Genomic DNA, 20,356 nt, shown 5'->3' on the forward strand with positions numbered 1-20,356 from the left:
TCACCAATATTATTTATTAATAAAAAATGATATACAAATCAACCTTCTAAATTAACTTTCTATACTCAATTATATGTAAATGGTATGATTAATTTATGATTAGACAAAAAAATACGCTATAGGAAGTAGAGGTGAGCAGGGATATTTCGATCTGCTCAAACCGATTGAATTGAATCAATCAATCGCATTTTGGACAGATGCATAATGACGAGCAGACGGCTGCGAATTAATTTTTTTCCAATCTGCTTAGTTTTGGATGGATGGTATATTTGAGATTCCTTTGGCCGCAACCGAACCGCCAAACTACGAGTACTCCTAGTAATTTGTAAGATTTTGTATTTTCAATTTGTTTAAATATTCTGTATGTATTTTCAATTGAAAAAAAGTTTAGATATTCTTTTTTAATTTATTTTCAATTTGAAAATTCTTTTATCAAATGGGAAGCGTTGATATTTGGTATTTTTGTGTGAAAAATATAAGGCTTAATTTTGTCATTTTTTAAAAAAATCTAATTAAATAGTTTTTGAATTTAAAAAAAAAGTAATGAAATTGTTTTGATAATGCATGATTTTTTATACGTATTTATTATTTGTATTTGACAATTTACTTGATAATCTTTTGGTTATGTTGAGTTGAATTATTATTCAAAAAAAAAAAATGTTGACAAGTTGTATTATGTTTATAATTTGTAAAAGTTTAAACCGCCACTATAAGAAAAATCACCTTTGGCGACTAAATTTTTGGTCGCCAAAAGTCCACTTTTTAGTTTCCCCGACTAAAATTTTTAGTCGCCTCTTTTGTCGTGAATACATGGTCGCCAGAGGTATTGGCGACTAAAACTTTTTTAGTTGGCAAAAAGCAGGTCTTTAGCGACCAAAGTTTTAGTCGCCAATAGTGATTTACACTTTTGAAAATCATACATTTAGCGACTAATTCTTTAGTCGCCAATACTCACTGAATCGCCGACTAAGCCGTTTAGTTGCCAAAATAAAGACTTTTGGCGACTAATAATTTTAGTCGCCAAAGGTGCTTCCGTGAAAAAAAAAATACAAACATTTTTGCTTTTTCTGAGATTCGAACCACTAACCTGTCCCACATTCTAAACCTTTAGCAACCCACTCCCTCCACTATGCCACTACAACACCACATTACTATATATGCAATATATATTATTTATAAAGTATATTGACCCATATTAATATAAAACTATATATATAAATATAATTATTTTTATTCAATATAATTTATGTAAAAAATAAATTATTTACTAAAAAAAATTGAGGCCACTTTTGGCGACTAAATCCATTATTTAGTTGCTAATTCTGTAATTTTGGGCTACTAATTATTCTTTAGTCGCTAAAACAATAAGTTCCACCTAAAAATAAACAGTTTTGGCGACTAAATCTGTTTTTAGTCGCCAAAAACGTCCCCTTTTGGCTACTAAACTGAATTTTAGTCGCCAATTGCCTGTTTTTAGCTACTAAATTTTTTTTAGTAACCAAAAAGCTTCACTTTCAACGACCAAACTGTTTTTAGTGGCCAAAACACGTATAATCGGCGACCAAACTATTTTTTAGTTGCCAAAACCTATACTTTTGGCTACTAAATTATTTTAGTCGCCAAAAACCGTCACTTTTGGCTACTAAAAAACATTCAGTCGGTAAAACCCATATAATCGGCGACTAATTGATTTTTAGTCGCCAATAACTATACATTTGGCTACTAAATTGTTTTAGTCACACTTTTGGCTACTAATTCCATTTTAATCGCTGAAAATGGCACTTTCAGCGACGAAAATAATTTTTTAGTCGCCATTTCTGCATTTTCTTGTAGTGCACCAAACTGATTCACATCAATCCGCTCAATCCACCAATCCGCTCAATCCGCATTCGTCAATCCGATAGACAGATGTGGATTGAATTTTTTCAATCCGCCAATCTGGCAGATGGATGATGGATTAAAAAAATTTCGGCTGTAACCAAGCCATAAACACCCCTAACAAGAAATGGGCCTATTACCGCGTTTACATTACGACGGTTAGAAAAACGCCACTTTTGATATACAATGACAACATTTAAGAAATGTTGTCTAAAGGACCGACTCAAACAGTGCCATTTTAAACTTAAATTGGTGACACAGTTATTTGTACAAAACTCACCGTGAAATGATGAGATTCACCGTTTTCTCTTTTCCTCTCTTACATGATGAACTTATTTTCTTCTCTCTCACGAGAGAGATACCTTGAATATTTTAATAAAATATCACATTATTAAATTTATAAATTTATTTTTAAATTTGATTAACACTATTCTAATTTAATTTCAATGAAATGTTTTTCCATTGAAGAATGCAATCTTCTCATAAGCCGAATAAAAAATAAGTTGGGTTTTTACATTGTCTCCATATAAAAATAATAGGGCAAAATTAACTTTATCCCTTTGTGATTTTGAGACGGAGTATTTTATCTCCTTATGGTTCAAATATAAGTAGAGAAATTTCTTACAATTTTGGACTAAAATGTTACAGTTAGTATTTCTGTTAAAAATAATAGAAGGTGTGCTACATTTTCCCAAATTGAGAGTGGGCAATGCAAAAGTCATTAGTCAAAGTCAAAAATTGAATCAAATGTCAATAATACCTTCATATTCATCTTATTCTTTAAATTAAATCTTAATCCTAACCAAACCCTCCTAATGGTTATCTCTTATCAAATAATTTAATTTAATTTAAAATGTTATTAAATGAGAAATTAGATTAATAATTGAATAGTAGATTAAGGTAATTTTATGGTTTAACTTAATATATATGTGTATATATATATGTAAATTTTTAATTTGAAAATATTATTAAATAATAAATTGGGTTAAAAATTAAAAATTAGATTAAGGTAATTTTATGATTTAATTTTATGGTATAAATTAAGGCATTTAGGTTAACTATGATTTAACTTGTTAAATTTTATTAAATAAGGTAATTTTATGGTAATAAACTAGGGTTTTAGTTTAATTTATGATTTAATTTGTTAAATATATACTCCCTCTGTCCCAAAATATTAGTCCCTTATTCCATTTTTCATTGTCCCAAAATATTAGTCCCACTTTATATTTATATGTTTAATTAAAATTGTTATTAAATAAGCTAATTTTATAGTAATAAATTAGGGCGTTTAGTTTAATTTTTTATTTAATTGGTTATATATGTTTATTTTAAAATGTTATTAAATAAAAAATTAGATTAAGATAATTTTATGATTTAATTTTGTGGCAATAAATTAAACTGTTTAGATTAATTTTTATGATAACTATATGTTTAATTTAAAATGTAATTAAATAAGGAATTAGGTTAAAAATTAAAAACTAGATTAGTATGATTTTATTTGTTAAATAGGAAATTATATGTATTAGAGAGAGAGAGAGAAAAAAAGAATATATTATAGAGATGCTTAGGTAATTTTGTCCTTACTTTTAACAGAGTTACCTTTACACTTTAGTCCAAAATTATAAAAGGGTTCTTTGCCTATATTTGAATTATAAGAAAATAAAGTGTTTCGACAAAAAAACCACAAGGAGTTAAAATAAATTTTACCCAAAATGATATATATGGAAGAATGTGATGTGCTTAAAGTTGCAATACAAATATCATAACTGCAAGTTACAATTCACAATTTTATTAGAGACAACACAATATTATTATTATTATTATTATTATTATTATTTATAATTAGGGGTTTGAATCAGTTTAGACGTACTTTGACTAATTCCAAGACCTGAAGTTATCGATCAGGGCAAATCTATCAAGATTTAAAATGTATGGTTTTCGTGAGATTCAACATTGTGATCTTGTAGGTGATAAGCCCTTTGGCTACCTCTTCTTCCACTAAGTCAAACCTTTGGGGTTAATTCAAAACATATTATCATAACTCAAAAAAGCGTGCATCATATCATAAAAAATGGATAGCTTATTTTTAAAGACATACTTATCGTTCATTTTTTTAAACAAGGATAATAAATTGAAAATATTACAATTATCAAATCGATTTAATTTTTTTTAAGAATAATATACACTAAGAACCTAACAAAATAAATCGTTTAAATTATCAAAATAAAACCCATAATAGATCCCTTGAGCCTTTCTAGTTCGGAATTTAAAAGAAGTAGAACTCTCATAAAAATTCTAAAAAGAGAAGTTTTTTTTTTTTCTTTTTTCCACATTCGTACATGTTATTTTCCTAAAAGAAATTTATTTTTTTATTTATGTTGTGGATAGACACTACAAGAATAAACACATTTGCCGACTAAAGATTTGGTCGGCAAAAGTCCAATTTTTGGTCGGCAAAACATATTCCCGACCAATTTTTTTGGTCGCCAAGTTGGTCGGCAATTGAGGGTCGCGGAAAGTAATTAGCGACTAAAAATATTTTTAGTCGGCAAAACGTTCTATTTAGCGACTAAATTGTTGATCGCTAAACATATAATTATCGCGAATAACCTATTTAGTCGCGAAAAGACTTTGGTCAGCAAAAATTACATTCAACGACCATGCATGTTAGTCGCTAATTTGGTCAGCAAAAATTACTTTCAACGACCAACAAAATTGGTCGGCAAATTACATTCCACGGCCAAAACTTCTTCGTCGCTAAATAATAGTTTCTACGACCAAAAAGTTTGGTCACCATTTGTTAATTTTCGCGACCAAAACTTTTAGTCGGCAAAAGTGAGATTCCACGACCAAGAGTTGTTTTGGTCAGCAATAGATGTATTTTTTGCGACCAAAACTCTTGGTCGGCAATTGTCATTTTTTGCGAAAAAAAAATTATTTATTTGTCCCCACTAATAAATTGGTCGCCAAAAGCAGGAAAACAATACACCTGGAATTCCTAATAATTCATTCAATCCATAATAAACCTATAATTTTAAAGCATCATACAAATCAACTGAATCATTAACATTCGACACAATACATAATTCATTAACATTCGACACAATCCAACATTCAATCCAATTTTTTTTTTTGAACAATCAATTTTTGTTTATAAACATTCAATCCAATATTGAACAAAATTCATTCAACCCAACCTAGATATAACATTAAAGTTCATCATATTTTCTTGCTCAATCCCAAACTTTACAATCATTCCATTCAAAACATTAATTGAGACAAGTTTTAAACATCCATCCATTGAAAACCAGTAAGTAATTGAACAAAAATTAAAAGGAAAATCAATGAAGGAATCCAAAAAAAATTCTACAACAGGAAGGAATATATATGGTTTTGAAGCATCAGCCTTGTGCTTGATCGTTTTTGGAAGTCACCTACAAATAAAATAAGAAAAGTTAGAATCTAGAAACATATCCAAAATGAAGTATTCTCATAAAAAAAAATTAACCATATGGCAAAAAATTTATATGATTACATTACAAACATTTGATGATGACTATACCACAATTAATATCCTCCAATTCAAATCTAAACTAGAGGCAATTCAGATCCTATATATAAAATAAATGCACAACATGACCCTTCACCATATTGTTCCCTTAATGCTGTGGACACTGAACATTGATTTGTTTGGTGAGATAACCAACATTACACACAACTTAAAACAATATCATCACTTTACTATTATAACCTCCAACAAAGATATAACACCTAATAAAAGTAGGAAAAAAGAAGTGGGAATAAAAAGAAAGCTAAAGCTGAAATGAACAAATTTGAATCATCACAGTTAATTAGGTGATTGCCTTCAAATTCAAAAACACATTGAAAACATAATGAGAAACATATATAGTTTTCAAGATCTTGTTTCTCATTATGTTTTCAATGTGTTTCTTGTCAACAATATATGTTTACTACCACCTAATTAACTGTGATGATTCGTTACTCTGTCCTTTTACGTTACTCTGTCCTTTTAGTTCCTTCTCAACAATTAGGATTGCTGACTTTTGTCCTTTTTTATATGTTGTGTGTGCATGCAGTGGGGAAGAGTGTATTAAAAATTAATAATAAATAAATAAATAAATAAAAAGCAAAGTTACTATTGAATTAACAATAGAATCCAAAATATTTGACCCTGAGCACAGAACAAAAAGAAAGTTGGTTGGACAATCATATTTATGCCATGTATATGTGGATTTGTTCTATCATACAATTTTTTTCTATTAAAAATATGCTATCACATGCACATCTGCAGGTCCTATAAAAATGTCAACCTAAAAAGATTTCGCCATCAAATTAGGTCACATAAGCACACTTATCTATTGAGTTACAGAAATTGATGAAGCAAATTTTAGTGTTAAATGCCCCATCTCGCTACTGCATATTAGCAGATTTCCTAGTTTACCTTGCACCACAATATCCTTACTAGAAGTATTGACCAATAAAACATTGGTTACTATTGTTTTTACAATCAGTTCAATTTAGATTGTCACAGATTTGATATTGAGAGATATATCTCAACAAGTGTGCGATACCAAAGCAAGCCAGATGACAACAAATCATGCTCCATATCATTTACAAATAATTTTTTGATAGTGGAGAAGCTTAGATGACAAAATTATACTGCTCATGTCCATGGACCAATCAATTGATGTAATAAAACAAAAACTGCTCTCATTCCACGCCATGGTAAAAGATAATGCAAATGATAAAATGAAAGTTGTTAATATTATTGACTTCATCAAACTTGATACTATAGGCAAAATGTGTCAATAAAATAATAGTTTATTCCCCCCATAAAAAATAAGTGCACAAATCCAAGTACTTGGAAGTTTTCCCAATAAATTTATGAAATGGAGCCAGTAGTTATAATATTCTAAGTTTCCATTCAGCATCAGGGTTAATGTATGTAACTAGTAGATAAACTCCAAGGGATAGACCAGAGCATAGTAAAAGATAATGCACATGATAAAATGGAAATAAGTTCGTCAAACTAAAAAATCTGGGAAACCTGTTCATAGCCACCAAGTCTGATGACTGCTCTCCATAACCTAACTCACATATAGAAGAAACATTAGTGCAAATCAGGAAGCGCCCAAAAAATTAAAGCAAGCAAATTTGGCAATTAGGGTCACTCATAACTCACTTGAGGCAATTTAATGGCTCTCCATAAAATCTTGGGGTTTTGAATTCCGAGCACCTCTCTTTGTGGAAAGTTTTCAGCTCCTTCATGAATGTTGCTTGCTCTTCCTCTGTTCCGGCCTCATCGCCCCTATTAGCATTTGTTTCCAAGAACGACTTCTTTGAGGTCTTGTATGATAAATCCCTGCAAACAAACAAGCTATACTGCTGGTTACTAGTATCATGAGAGGGAATCCTTCCCATATAAATCTTTTTGTTCCTATTAGGATGTTTTGTAGAGGGCAAAGAAAATGAAAGAGAAATGAGAAATAAAGTAGAAGTTAATTTATTTTTTCTTTTAGGGAATGCCATAAGTTTTCCTCCTGTTGTTGCCAAAACTGGAACAGGTAATTTTAAAATGCTTAGATAGTTAGAGTTGCATTGGTGAAGAAGAAAATACTTACAAATACTTCAATGATTTGAGACCAAACAGAGCAGGAGCTATTTCCCCAGTCAAATCACTAGAGGAAAGGTTCCTGAATGAAAGAAATTCAACTCCATTTAGAGATTAAATGGTTATGGTCAGTGTTGATATATAGGCATAAAATTTTTCAGGATACTCACAATGACGTCATTTTTGGTGAATTGTTACCATTGTAGCTGCAATTTACATTATTCCATGAAGAATTCATTGGCTTGCACGGATCTCCTTGCCAATTTTTCTTCACCCGATACGTCAATGAGATATTCACCATAGCATCATCTAATATTTTAGAAGGTAAAAAGAGAATGATATGAAACAAGTCAAGCCAAATAGAGGAGAATGAAACAAGAACAGATGAAAAGCAGTATAGATGAGAAAAATTAACATGGTGTTTGTGCAAATTAATTTCAAACGAGTGTTGATTTGTAAAAATTAAGAACCCGACATTGAGAAGTTATTACAAGCAATAAAATGCTGCAAAACAAAGAAACCTGTATGCTTGTCTACATCAGGGCCACGTCCAAAAATATAATGAGGGCATGAGAGTGATTGAGTTACTTGAGAGGGTAAAACTAGCGGCTGATGGTGGAAACCGTGGTGGCTAAGAGTAGCAGCAACACTGCAGGAAAAAAAATGCTAGGGTTCACAAATTAGGGGTGAAACAGAGAGAGAGACAGAGACAGAGACAGAGGAAGAAGGAGGAAATACCTGGTGGATGAGAGCTTCGGAGGTTGGTTGGGGCGAGGAACTCATGCGTCTGTGGTAAAGAGGAAAAAGCAATTGGCGAAAAGAATCGATTACAAATTACAGCCAAATCACTAAATCTAATCTACCACACCAATAATCAGTTCAAAAGACCATAAATCTAGAACACAAATCAAAACCCATTTACTTATTTCACAGAAATCAAAATCCTACAACATCAAAAAAAATAAAACTCTAGAGTTAGAGTGAAATGGGAAGAGAGAGAAAGAAAAACTTGAATGTCGATGGGAGGCGAGACAATGGTGAGCGGCAGTGGCCGTGTGATGATGTGTGACAGTGGAAGATGAGAAGCGGTAGTCATGTGCAACGGTGAGATGAGCGGCGGTGGTGATTCATTCCCTGTGTGAAAGAAAGAGAGCAAGAGAGAGGGAGAGAGAACCTGCTTGCTTGTGAAGGACTAAGAGACTGATAGCGCGAGACAGAGGGAGAGAGAACCTGTGATCTGCGGCGGTGGCGATGGTGATTTGCGGTTGCAGCCGTGGCAATGTGCGACGTACGGGGAGCGACGGTGGTGAGGGACTGTGCTGAGATGAGGTGGGGTGAGGTTTGGTGGTGATGTGTGAGAGAGAGGACTTTTGTGTTTGTTCGAAACGAGAATGGACGAGGGCGCGAATATTAAAAGTAATTTCCCCCGCAAAGTTTTAGACCAATTTAGCGACTAAATTGGTTATTTGTCGCCAAATAACGCATATAGTATGACTAAAACTTCTTGTAGCTAGAACTTTTCGTAAAAAAAACTTTAAAAAAATCACTATATACCAAAAATACAAATAATAAAAAAAAATACTAAAATTTAATATATTTTTCGTTCTCGTAGATTTATTAATTTTTGAAAATATTTTTTTACAATATTTTACTTTTTAGATACATTTAAGTAAGATACATCTAAAAAAGTAAAAAAAAAAAAAATACTTAAAATTTTTAAAATATTCACTAAAAAAAACACGAAAAACAAAAGCGTGAGAGAATCGATGGCAGAGAGAGAGAGACAGGTGTTTAAGCCCTAACTCATTTTAGTGTGTTTGAAATCCCTCTAGAGTTCCTCACCAAATTAATTTAAAAATCCCTCCAAAATGATAATAAATAAAAAGTAAAAGAAAGAGATAGAGACAGAGAGAGAAAGAGAGAGAGAGAGACAGGGAGAGAAAGAGATAGAGACAGAGACAGAGAGAAACAAAAGATAAGTAACAGATAGACAAAGAAAGAGAGAGAAAGAGAGCCAAAAGAGATGATCGAGAGAAAAACATAGAAAAAGAGAGAGATAGAGAGAGAAGAAAGATGAGTGAGAGAGAGAGATAGAGAGAAGAGAGATGAGTGAGAGAGATAGAGAAAGAAAAAATATGAGAGAGATAGAGAGAAGAGAGATGAGCGAGAGACAAAGAAAAAAAGAGATAGAGACAAGAGTGATGAGTGAGAGAAAGAAAAGAGAGAGAGAGAAAGAGAAAGAGACAGAGAGATAAACGAGAAAGACAGAGAGAAAGATAGAGAGCAGAGATATGAACGAGAGAGACAGAGAGATGAACGAGAGAGACAGAGAGAGAAGAGAGATGCGAGAGAGCTCAAGAAGAGAGATGAACAAGACAGATAAAGAGAAGAGAGATGAATGAAAGAGACGGAGAAAGAAGAGAGATAGAGAGAGGGATAGAGAGAAGAGAGAAAGAGAGAGACAAAGACAAAGACAAAGACAGAGACAGAGTAGGAAAGAGAAAGAGATAGAGACAGAGACAGAGAGAAACAAGAGATGAGTAAGAGATAGACAAAGAGAGAGAAAGAGAGCGAAAAGAGATGATCGAGAGAAAGACATAGAAAAAGGGAGAGATAAAGAGAGAAGAGAGATGAGTAGGAAAGACATAGAGAGAGATAGAGAGAAGATAGATGAATGAGAGAGATAGAGAAAGAAAAAAGATGAGAGAGATAAAGAGAAGAGAGATGAGTGAGAGACAAAGAGAAAAAGAGACAAAGACAGACAGACAGATAGAGAAGAGTAATGAGTGAGAGAGAGAAAAAGAAGAGAGACAAAGAAAGAAAGAGATAGAGAGTGAGAGTCAGAAAAAGAAACAGAGAGAGAGGAGAGATGAACGAGATAGACAGAGAGAGAGATAGAGATAAGAGAGATGAGCGAGAGAGGCAGAGAGATGAACGAGAGAGACAGAAAGAGAAGAGAGATGAGAGAGAGCTCAAGAAGAGAGATGAGCAAGACAGATAAAGAGAAGAGAGATGAACGAAAGAGACAAAGGAAGAAGAGAGATAGAGAGAGAGATAGAGAGAAGAGAGAAAGAGAGAGACAAAGACAAAGACAGAGACAGAGTAGGAAAGAGAAAGAGATAGAGACAGAGACAGAGAGAAACACGAGATGAGTAAGAGATAGACAAAGAGAGAGAAAGAGAGCGAAAAGAGATGATCGAGAGAAAGACATAGAAAAAGAGAGAGATAAAGAGAGAAGAAAGCTGAGTAGGAAAGACAGAGAGATAGAGATAGAGAGAAGATAGATGAATGAGAGAGATAGAGAAAGAAAAAAGATGAGAGAGATAGAGAGAAGAGAGATGAGTTAGAGACAAGGAGAAAAAGAGACAAAGACAGACACATAGAGAAGAGTAATGAGTGAGAGAGAGAAAAAGAAGAGAGACAAAGAGAGAAAGAGATAGAGAGTGTGAGTCAGAAAAAGAGACAGAGAGAGGAGAGATGAACGAGATAGACAGAGAGAGAGATAGAGATAAGAGAGATGAGCGAAAGAGACATAGAGAGAAGAAAGATGAACGAGAGAGACAAAGAGAGAGATAGAAATAAGAGAGAGATGAGCAATAGAGACAGAGAGAAAAGAGAGATGAGAGAGAGCCAGAGAAGAGAGATGAGCAAGAGAGATAGAGATAAGAGAGATGAACGAAAGAGACCGAGAGAGATAGAGAAAGGAGAGAAGAGATAGATCAGTGAGAGACACAGAGAGAGAGAGAGAGAGACAGACAGATAGATAGACAAACAGACAGAGAGAGAAGAGTGATGAGTAAGAGAGAGAAAGAAAATAGAGAGGGAAAGATGAAAAAATGGGTGAAAAGAAGCAGACAAAGAGAGAGAGAAAAAGAGCGAAAAAGATAAACGAGAGAGATACAGAGAGAGATGAGCGAGAGAGATAAAGAGAAGAGAAACAGAGAGAGATGAGAGAGATAGAGAAAAAAGAGATAAGCGAGAGACACCGAGAGAGAGACAGAGAAGAGTGATGAGTGAGAGAAAGAAAGAGAAGAGAGACATAGACCAAAATAGAGACACAGAGAGAGAGAGACAGACAGAGAAGAGTGATGAGTGAGAGAGAGAGAAAGAGAAGAGAGACAGAGATAGAGACACAAAGAGAAAAAGAGAGACAGATAGATAGAAAGAGAGAGAAAGAGTGATGAGTGAAAGTAAATTTTTATTTTTCCTTCAGCGACGAAAATATTTTAGTTGCCAAAACTATATATATCGCAACCAAAATAATTTTTAGTCGCTGAAATTAAAGTTTTACCGACCAAACTTTTGGTCGCGAAAGATAAAAAATAATTTTTTATTTTTCTTTCAACGACGAAAATATTTTTGTTTCCAAAACTATATATACCGCGACCAAAATAATTTTTAGTCGCTGAAATTAAAGTTTTGCTGACCAAACTTTTGGTCGCGAAAGATAAAAAATAATTTTTTATTTTTCTTTCAGCGACGAAAATATTTTAGTTGCCAAAACTATATATACCGCGACCAAAATAATTTTTAGTCGCTAAAATTAAAGTTTTGCCGACCAAACTTTTGGTTGCAAAAGATAAAAAATAATTTTTTATTTTTTTCTTTCAACGACCAAAATGTTTTAGTTGCCAAAACTATATATACCGCGACCAAAATAATTTTTAGTCGCTGAAATTAAGGTTTTGCCGACCAAACTTTTGGTCGCGAAAGATAAAAAATAAATTTTTATTTTTCTTTCAGCGACCAAAATATTTTAGTTGCCAAAGCTATATATATCGCAACCAAAATAATTTTTAGTCGCTGAAATTAAAGTTTTGCTGACCAAACTTTTGGTCGCGAAAGATAAAATATAATTTTTTATTTTTCTTTCAGCGACCAAAATATTTTAGTTGCCAAAACTATATATACCGCGACCAAAATAATTTTTAGTCGCTGAAATTAAAGTTTTGCTGACCAAACTTTTGGTCGCGAAAGATAAAAAATAAATTTTTATTTTTCTTTCAGCGACCAAAATATTTTAGTTGCCAAAGCTATATATATCGCGACCAAAATAATTTTTAGTCACTGAAATTAAAGTTTTGCTGACCAAACTTTTGGTCGCGAAAGATAAAAAATAATTTTTTATTTTTCTTTCAGCGATCAAAATATTTTAGTTGCCAAAACTATATATACCGCGACCAAAATAATTTTTAGTTGCTGAAATTAAAGTTTTGCCGACCAAACTTTTGGTCGCGAAAGATAAAAAATAAATTTTTATTTTTCTTTCAGCGACCAAAATATTTTAGTTGCCAAAACTATATATACAGCAACAAAAATATTTTTTTAGTCCCCAATTGTGGCAAATTTAGCGACTAATTTTTTTTTAGTCGCCAATTGTGAGATTTTTAGCGACTAATTTTTTTTTAGTCGCCAAAAATTAATATTACCCAACTAAAAAAATTTAGTAGCTAAATATTGTACTTTTACCGACTAACATAATTTTTGATCGCCAATTCCATAACTTTTGACAATCAAAATATTTTTAGTCGGCAAAAGTGATCGCCAATTGTGTATTTTCTTGTAGTGAGATCCTACGAGTAACCTTTGAATAGTGCGAATTACCCTTCTGTCTTGGAGCTCTAATTAGGAACGAAATGGGTTTATTCCAATGAATGGAGGTAAGAGACAAGCAATTCAATAGCCACACATGGATGTCGTGGCAGTGTTTACGCTGTCGGTCCAAGGGCATAGTTGTCATTTGGTAACATCTTTATCATCCAACAATAGAAAAATATAAGATATTTATCTCAATAAGTATTATAAAATTTGACCACCCAATTGCTCAAGTGATCATAGAAAATACATTAGGGGTGAGCAGCGGATATATCGATCCGTCAAAACCGACCGAACCAAACCGATCCGCTGTATTTTGGACGGATGTGTGGTGACGAACGGACGGTTGCGGATTGATTTTCTCCAATCTGCCAATCTGGCGGACGGATGACGAATTTGAGATTACTTTGGCTGCAACCGAACCGCCAAACCGCCAAACCGCAAGCACCCCTAGTAATTTATAAGACTGTGTTTTTAATTTGTTTAAATATTATGTTTGTATTTTCAATTAAAAAAAGTTTAAATATTCTGTTGAAAAAAAGTTTTCAACTTGAATATCTTTTTTGAATTGAAAAAATAAACGTATTACTTATCTATATTTTTTGGTTTTTAAATTTATCTCAAAAAATAATAAATACAAAATATGATATATTCTGGTTGGTTTTTGTTTTCAAAAACAGATATAGATGTAACAATATAGAGACATACAATCTCTACTACTGCTTTGTTTATGATTTTGGTGATTTGAATTATTTTTATATTTTAAGAACCACAGATTGTAATACTTTATATGGATGAGGCATGCTGTGATTGTAGTATGTGGATGAGGCATGTAGTGATTCTAATATTTTAAAGTTTCAAACTTTCTTGCTTTGGATGAGGCATGCAGTGATTGTAATATTTTTTTAAGTCATTTACTGTAATACTTTCTTTTTCTTTTTTTGTGGAAGTGCACAAGTTGAATTATGTCAAAAATTTATAAAATTTTAAACCGCCAAACCGATTCGCATCCATCTACCAAACGGCTAATCTGCTCAATCCACATCTCCCGGATTGGCGGACGGATGCGGATTGATTTTCTCCAATTCGCCAATCTGGCAGACGAATGACGGATTGGAGGTTTCGTGGCCGCAACCGACCCGTGCCCACCCCTAAAATGCACTTAGGTGTTGTGGTAGATGAGATTTGTTCTACTATGATACTCTTTGCACTTAATTCCCTTTTTATTGATATATTGTTGCTATGTTTGTAAGCTTATGATTCATAAATAAAAGGTCATTTTGTTGATATAAAGAGATATATATATATATATATATTTTAAGTTTGAATTTATGGAGAGACGTTCACTTGTATTGCAATTTAACTATTAACATATTAACTACTATTTTGTAAAAAAAAGTACTGTACAATTTTTTCCTAAAAATGAAATGCATAGCTCCAATATTCAATTTTTTGAACCCACAGCATTTCACCTAGTGGTTGTATAATCTCTTTTTGCAGTATGAGGTCTCGAGTCCATGGTCGTATTTAACTCCTATAAAAAGTAGTTTGATACCTTATGCTATTGTAATATTTTTCATACATGTACTTACCTAAAATGAATATGATCTATACATTTATTTTATTTTTTTTGGATAGCATTGTTATTTAACAATTAATTTATATTTCTAAATTGAGACACTTAAATTAAATTTAGAATTTTAAAAAAAAAGTAAATATATACAAAATTATGCGGGCTCATTATGTCATTTCATTTCAAAATAAAACGTTCATAATCATACAAATATTATCATCACATCATTTTTGATAATTTTTACACAATTTATTATTATTATTATTATTGTTATTATTTCATTCCTTTGGTTTATACAAAGCGAAGTGACAAAATCAAATTGAAGCTCCTGCTGTGCACAAGGCACATGGTCTTGAATTAAACAATGTTTGTGGTTTTAGAACTTTTCTGGGGTAGGTGTGTTTGGATTCCAAGATTAGAAAATGACCAGTATGCATGTGATATGCTTTTTATTAATTCATGGATAGAAACAGAAAAACATCCGAATGATCAATCAAGGATTGACAATTGGGGAATAGGAGCAGTCTCTAGGATCTGATCCTAAGCAACCCATGTGCAGTGGTTGTTTATGATTTTAAACGAGAATAATGTGAATTAATATAATAATTAATATTTTAATTGTTGATGTGATGTAATTTTAAATTTTTTTGATATTATAATTTGTATAATAGGTGAGATCAGTAATACTGGCATAACATTAATTAGTACATTAATATGTACATTAATTAATACATGTAACATCACCGTTTAAACAAACAATAATTGATTAATGCACATTAATGTGTATTTAACAGTAGTTCTTTATGATTTTATTTTATTTTGGATTTTGGGTATATTTTCATTCATTTCTTAATTCAATATTAAACTATGTGCCAAGTTTTGTACTTTATTATCTTCGAACCTCTTTCCTTTTGCTCCTCCTTGGTCGGCGATAATTTTGTGACTTTAGTACAACGACAAGTTCTTGAAAAACGATTAGGAAAAGAAGTAATGTGGAAGAGTTATCCTTGGGACCCAAATGCTTTATTAAATGTCTTGTATAAGTGTGGGATTTACATGGTGTAGGTTTTACATTTATGTGAGACATTTGATAGAATATTTGAAAAAATATTTGGAATCTCTAATATTTTTCAATATGGAATGTGGGTAAAAATTGAGATTCGGGATGTGCTCCACTAAGTCTTAAGTTCAATACCCATTTGTAGCAACAAATTTTATGGAGTCATGTTCATATATGGCATTTGTCCTAACTTTAAATGGGGCTGCAAATAAGCGATAGGATTGATTCCTTGGGAAGAGTCAAGGTGCACATAAACTGATCTCGATATCTGGTTATCAAATTTAAAAAATATATCTATGTAATAAAATAAAATGATTTCAAAAATGTCTAAAAGATACAATTGGGTGTGGATTGACTTAAATAAAGATTAAACAACTCAGATTACTTGATTCGAAATAAATTTCCCATTCAAACAATTGTTAACTTTTATTTTACAAAATCTCACATCGGCAAAAGAAAGAAAAAGTGAGTTGTTTCACTTATATAAAGTGAACCTTATGTTTCCATTTAATATTATAGTGTTGTACATATTTTAGTTCCAGACAATTTAAATTTTTAATTAATTAATTTTTGTGTAAGTTGGTTAATCTTTTGACCTAGCTGATTAGAGTTAATCATTTTTGGTTTGATTGATTTGTTAGTTTAACCATGATTTTAACGGTTTATCAAAATATATTAGTTAGATTTGAAATAAACTTCTGACCTAAACAATTGTTAGATTTTTTAGTGTACACAATTCCACATTGAAAAAAGAATGATTGAGTGAGTTATTTCACTTATATAAAGTGAATTTTATATTCCCATTTAGTATTTATAGTGTTGTTCATAGTGCAATAAAATTTAAATTTTAAAAATTTCAATTCATTAATTTTTGTGTAAGTTGGCTAGTCTTCTAACTCGACCACGTAGGCTTAATCAATTACAATTTGATTGATTTACTGGTTTAATTGCAATTTTTAACTATTTTAAACCACTATTGAGGAGGTTCAGGACGTTGAGAACCTTAAGCTAGATCAGTTGGTTAGCAACTTGCATACTTATGAGGCAAATTTGATTTCTAAGAAAAAAACAAAAGGAAGTTGTGGCTTTTTCTAGTGTTTATGAGGTTGTTAAGAATCCGGAGGTTGAGAATGATCTAGAGTCCGAAATGACGGCTTTATGAACCAAACAATTTTAAAAAAATTTAAAGGAAAAAAAGCTTAATTTCAAGGATACTAGTTCTAAGGATAAGGATAATGATAAACTCAAAATTGCTCCAAAACATGAGGAGAAGATTATGAGAGATTAGGGAGTCAAGTGCTATAAATGCCAATGTTTTGGGCATATTGCTCTCAAGTGTCCTTCCAAGAAGAACATAAAGAAAGTTTATATTGTTACTTGGGAAGATAAAAGCGGGTTAGAGCAAGAAGCTGATGAAACCGAATCCAGTGAAAAAGAAGATGGTAACTTCATAACATTCTATTCTAGCATTCATCCACCAACACCCAAGCCAATTGAGTTTGCACGAGGTCCTAGTCTTCATTGCGCTCCTACCTTTGATGGGAATAACTACTTGATTTGGAAGTGTAGGATGTGGGTGTTCCTCAGAGCTTGTGATCTAGAAGGTTAGCATACTATATTTTTCGAAACCTGAGCCATCACTGACGCTAATGAACTGGGTATGGATGATCCAACTGGTAAAGAAGAGATACTCTGAACAGTTGATGAGGCTTTTGCTTTTCTTCTTCGTGTAACCGGTGGCAAAAAAACTAACACTGGCTATCCTTGAACCAAATATGTAGTCTTACAGAGTCTACCAGCTCGAGTCTACAAAACTTGGGGGATATTTAACTGTTCTGAAGCTATGGTGCCCAACTACCTTGCAAAAATAAAACGAAACCCCTAATTAAATTTCAACAGCATGCCGGCTCAACTGATTACTGCTAAAGTACACTGAAAAACTAAACTCAACCCCACAAACTGAAATGCCTAAACCACTAAATCAAAGAAGCCCTGTATAGATTTCATACATTGCACATAACACATAGCAAGAAAGAGAACAAACACCCCTATGGAGGCTAGGGTTACCCTGTCCTAGCTTTGAAATGATCTAGGGCTTCACTATTCAAACTAGTATCACACATCCTAAAAATGAAAGAGTATCATGTCCTAATTTTGGAATGTACTATAGCTCACTATATGTACAAGGTTGGCTCTACTCTAGGGGTTAAAGTCAATGTGACGTTACGAAAGAGTCCTTTGGGTAATAACACAAGGCCTTCAAAGTAACGTAGAGATAGATATAGTGTCACAAAAAATATGTCTGCGCTTCCACCAGTATCGGGACAACACAGGGACTTTAAGTGCACCAATGCATACAATGCAATGAATATATAATTGAAAATAAAAGTCATATCATGGAGTTCGAGTCAAGGTTTCTTAATATCCCCAGCAGAGTCACCAAAAACTATAAAATGCCCGAGGGGTACCCAAGTGCGTTAAACAGTTCGGACCCTCGATCTCTTTGATCTAGTCTTACAAGTGCAATGTGAAACGTAGATGAGAGTCCAGATTTGACAACTTTATAGAAAATCCATTTTATTGTAAAAATATTTGCCAGAAATGGACTGTGCCATTAGATCTCAGAATCACCACCTAATATTTTGAGAAAAATAGAAAACCCGTGACTCGTGCCAAGGCCATTGTTCGTCGGAATCAAGGATGCTTTGCTCGGAACCTTAGGTATGAGGAGAGAAGGTCATTACTTTAGCACCCCCACTCACCCGATCAAAAGGTCGGCCTCTATTAAACTATGAAATGATTTTTATTTACTTTATATGTTTACATTCTGATTATTTAATAAATTCTAAAATTTACTATGTGAAGCAAACAAGTATAGACTATGCCATTCATTTTGGAGCAACTTGATTTCATGTATTTTGAAAGAGTTTGAAGATGTACAACTCAAAGATATTGAGTTTACAAACATAAAAATCAACATCATTCCAGTTTGAGCGACACAACCTCCATCCACCGGCATTCATACAATTATATCAAGCAAACAAGGAGTCACATGGTAGGATGCTTAAACATAGTAAGAAAAAATACACAAGGGGATGCTAAAGCATAAAAACCTACATATTCACCAACGCTTCGCGAAACAGCTACAAAATAAAGTTAAGAAATATGTATAATCTTATATATAAGATTCTAATGCAATTCACTTGAAATGCGACTAAAGATTCAGTTTCTAATATATGATATGTGAATCATCTCAAGAACATGAGATAGTATGCATAATAACATAAGAACTGATTAAATCCATAAATACAAATTTAGCCGAATCAAGATGCATGAAACATAGATGCAATGTATGAGTCTGATGAAAAGCAAACTATGATATATATTTACAAACAAGAAAAAACAAGTAAAAGAACGAGATAGAGAGAAGCAGGGTGAGGAATTATTACAACACTGAATAATTATATATCGAACGAGAGAGACATGAAGAAAATATTACAATAAAATAAAACCTCACAAATCTCTCAAATTAAAAGAAAAACAAAAACTTTATAGGCCTTGGAGATCATCCATTGAAAATTTATTTGCTGCTCTATTTCGCCTTTGGAAAATCATTTGGGAATTCCTACTTTTCATGCAGCCAAACCAAGACAAAACAAACAAAACCTTTTCAAGAGATGTATGTGTACAAAAAGCTATCAAATGAAAAATCTAACAAGTACGAAAATTGAAGCTAGGAAACATCAAACGAAAGAAATGGATGGAAATCTACATTTATCTCTTTGTGAATAAGAGTAAATTAATACTCAAATCTATGTTATTAATTAGAGAGAGTAGATTGTCATCATTGCAAAGGGAAAATCTTACAAAGCTTGTGAAAGATTTGTAGGACTTCTAAGAAAATAGAGAAGAAAGGGGAAACAATACATATAACTCATCAAAAGTAGTTAATGACTCATCTCCTTACTCATGAAATATGTATGTAAAATCCATTTCTATGTTCAAATTTGGTCGAGAAGAGAGTTTTTAACACTTTTAATGTGGAAGTCTTTATAACTTCAATTACATATTTATATCACATATTTAATAATAATAAAAAATACAAGAAAACAAATGAGAAGAAATCTAAGGAACAACTTCCACAACCTAAGACCTCGTTTGCGAACAGGCTAATTTAGTAACTTTTTGGCTATTTGACTAAAATATGAACTAAAAAAAACTAGTATGTTTGGGATGACTTTCTGGCTTTTTACGAAAAGATGTGCAAAAAGTAGAGAGAAAAGAGAATCTTTGACTTTTTGGTATGGGTTGTTGGCTTTTTGACTAATTTAGTAACTTTTTGACTAAAAGAGATGGTTCCCAAACGAGGCCTAAATATTATATATTTAATATAAAAAAATACAAGAAAATAAATAAAAAGAAATCTAAGGAACAGAGACTCAACCTTCCACTTTTAAAACTTAAATATCACATATTTAATCAATAAAATACAAGAAAATAAATGAGAAGATTGCAAAAATTCACCTTTGAAGGAAATGGTAAATTTTCTAATTAACAAACTTTCTTCTTTACACCCTCACGGTTATGGTGCATGCTTTGAAATCTTAGCGAGATGTTT

General features: G+C 32.2%; 1 long non-coding RNA gene across 1 annotated transcript; it reads right to left on the reverse strand.

Moving 5' to 3' along the window:
- Nucleotides 1-5,159: 5,159 nt before the first annotated feature.
- On the reverse strand, nt 5,160-7,109 carry LOC114277198 (uncharacterized). The gene is made up of 3 exons (XR_014365695.1): nt 7,082-7,109; nt 6,947-6,986; nt 5,160-5,312 (listed from the first exon to the last, which is right to left on the reverse strand). It is a non-coding gene; the product is annotated as an uncharacterized LOC114277198 (long non-coding RNA).
- Between the last annotated feature and the right edge of the window lie 13,247 nt (nt 7,110-20,356).

Source organism: Camellia sinensis, chromosome 4 (assembly GCF_055761805.1).
Source record: "Camellia sinensis isolate YWXY chromosome 4, ASM5576180v1, whole genome shotgun sequence".
Lineage (NCBI taxonomy): Eukaryota > Viridiplantae > Streptophyta > Magnoliopsida > Ericales > Theaceae > Camellia > Camellia sinensis.